The sequence below is a fragment of the Pygoscelis adeliae genome, unplaced genomic scaffold (genome assembly GCF_000699105.1).
Source record: "Pygoscelis adeliae isolate BGI_AS28 unplaced genomic scaffold, ASM69910v1 Scaffold170, whole genome shotgun sequence".
Classification (NCBI taxonomy): Eukaryota; Metazoa; Chordata; class Aves; order Sphenisciformes; family Spheniscidae; genus Pygoscelis; species Pygoscelis adeliae.
Window position 1 is genome coordinate 2159005 of NW_008824002.1, and position 2613 is coordinate 2161617.

General features: G+C 35.5%; 1 protein-coding gene across 2 annotated transcripts in view; it reads right to left on the reverse strand.

The window, feature by feature from the left end:
* Positions 1 to 300: 300 nt before the first annotated feature.
* The window catches only part of FNIP2 (folliculin interacting protein 2), a 37351-nt gene continuing 35038 nt past the window's right edge, over positions 301 to 2613 (reverse strand). For both annotated transcript variants that reach the window (XM_009325181.1, XM_009325173.1), the window contains one exon: positions 301 to 2613. This exon is cut by the window's right edge and continues 1555 nt beyond it. The gene's annotated coding sequence lies outside the window, so the exon portion shown is untranslated.

The following is a 2613-nucleotide window of genomic DNA, read 5'->3' on the forward strand; positions in this document are numbered from 1 at the left end:
TGTGGAATTTCTGCAGGACCTATTTCAACAGTGTCTTCACTTTCCATTATTTTTTGCAGTTAGTTTTCACACTGTAAGAGCTCTTGTTTACATATATAAGTGGCATAAAGCTTCCAAAGATGCTAACAGTGTTCAATCAGGTTCCAAATTTTGTGAGGCCTTCCTGTTAGACATTTCTTGCAACATTTACTTACTCCCCTAATGGGTTATCGGATGTCCATGCACTATTAGATCTCAGCTACAAGAAGAACAGCTATTTCAGAAGTTGTAAAAAGGAAGATACCAAATACCACTGACATTCATTTCAGAAAGTTTATTGCACCAAATGCCGCAAAGAAATAGACTAAAATGATAGCGTACACAAACAACTGTAAGAAAAAAAACCAACCCATGTAGTTTGACATTGGTATTCAGTCATTCCTAAAAAAGTCTATGCTCTCCAAACATGCAATAGCAACACACATTTTTTTCTACTATGGAAAACCTGCTATGTATGTCAAATTAGCCATTTGACCTCAAAAAAAAAAATGCCTAGAATATATTCAGCAGTTCAGACTCAATTTTGATTTGGGTCCTTTTGTAGAAGTTATACTTGAGGGATAAGTGATCATTTTGTGTAAACTTTGTACACAAGAGTTTGGTGTGTCTGAAAAGGGTTTTTGACTTTAAGAGTAAAGATGCATATAGTAGGGAGTGGGAAAGATCAATTTATAACTCTGGAGGATGCCATTAGAAATGTGAATTACAGAATCGGTGTCTATTTGCTTCTTCTGGGCAGAAGAAAGTTGTATACATTAGTACAGAGTACCTGCTTAAATTAAAATGTTTAGATCTTGGTATCGTTTGGGGTTAAAGAATTCACTTAGATTAAATACTACAATTTAGCAGTTCATTCCTCCCCTCCGTGTATGAAAGTTTAGCCTTGCTGAAAAAAGCATACATTCTTTAAATTGCACTGTGTAAACTGCATTTATGTGGGATTTTGGAAAGACTGTGCACTCCCACTTAACCAAGAAAGTATGTATTTAAGTTTACAAAAAACTACATAATACTGATAAAAACAACTTTGGAATATTTGAAAATTAAGCTACATTATCAATTTTAAAACACATCTGTACATTCATATCACTTTTCATCCTATTAAAATAAAAACAGAAACATGCCCTAAAGATGTCTAACACCACATCTGTAAATACTTACTGCCCTGTCATGCCACACTAATTTACATAAACAGCAAGACGCTACCAAAAACAAAGTTAAAGACTTAGAGTCAAAAAAAGCCCTAGAGGTGGAATCCTGTCAACTGAGGTAGTACATTTGGTGGAGGGGAAAACGTGTATTTAACTTTCTTTAGCCTAACGCCTTTTAAAGGTAATAAACAGCTTTCATTTTGGATTTTCTTTCCCCCAAAACTAAAACTGTGAGAACAAGATAGTTCATCATGTAATTTCTGAAGAGCAGCAAAATGTTAGAGAAAGCAGCAGGAACTATAAAGTTTTAGCCTGGGCTGAAGAAAATCCAAGTGCTTTTGACCATCGGCTCACATGCCACCCCTAGGTTGATTTGATGTCTTGCCAAAAGGCAGGTTTTTTATTTATTTTTTTTTTTTTTTAAATAGTTGATGTAGTAAAATCAGGTGTTACCGATCATGGTATTAGTCTTGAAATCACTGAATGATGCCTGACCTTTGACTTCCTTAGTACACTCTATGATAACAAAAGCACATATTTCTATGTTAGCACATATTTCTTTGAAGAATTGTCAGAGTCTGTTCAGGTAAAAACCCAACTAATACTTTAAGAGAACTGGAATTGACTTTTAATGTACTCAGCTACTATTTAAAAGTGACATGAAATAGAGAAAGCACAGGAGGATTTCTATATACACTCAGGGAAGCGGTTTCATAGTCTTACACATGCGCACGCACACATTCTTCATCACAGGGGTAGTTTAGGAATATGTGACTTGCTCTATGGTTTTCATTTCGTCTTAACCTTGTGGAACAGAGAGTGGTATCTGATAACAGCTATATGCAGAGGTAAGTTTACTTTCCAGCAGATAGGATTCACAGACCAAAGATATGAAAAGTTTGCTTAACTATAAGCAGTAGGAGAAAACCTGAACCATAGAAAGATTTTAGCCTTTTTAGGCAGAATACTAGGGAAAAGTATGAAAATGCAATAAAAGAAACAGCTGGAATGTCAGGTCAGAAACCCAGCATATGCAGAACAGCTTTAGAAGCATCGTATCAGAATTTTCAGTATCCCTCCACTTGGAAACAACCTCTCTTCACAGTAGGTCAGTCTACCTATTTCCCTCAAAAAACAACACAAGGTTAATCAAGTCCCCCATCACATTTAAACAACTCACAATATGCACATTTCATTATTTCAAATCATTGAAAGTTTACTGTAGAAAAGTCCAAACATCAAGGTAGTAGGAAATAAAAACACTTTTAATAAAAGTGTCCCTTCAGTGTTAAAAATCTGTAATCGTCAAGGAGGAGAACTCACAACCGGTGACCAGGAGTTTCTTATTAGAATTCACTATTCCCAAGCACTTGTGTTGCTAGCGATTTGCTTGCAAGCTGACAATTTCAGACACCTCATTCCT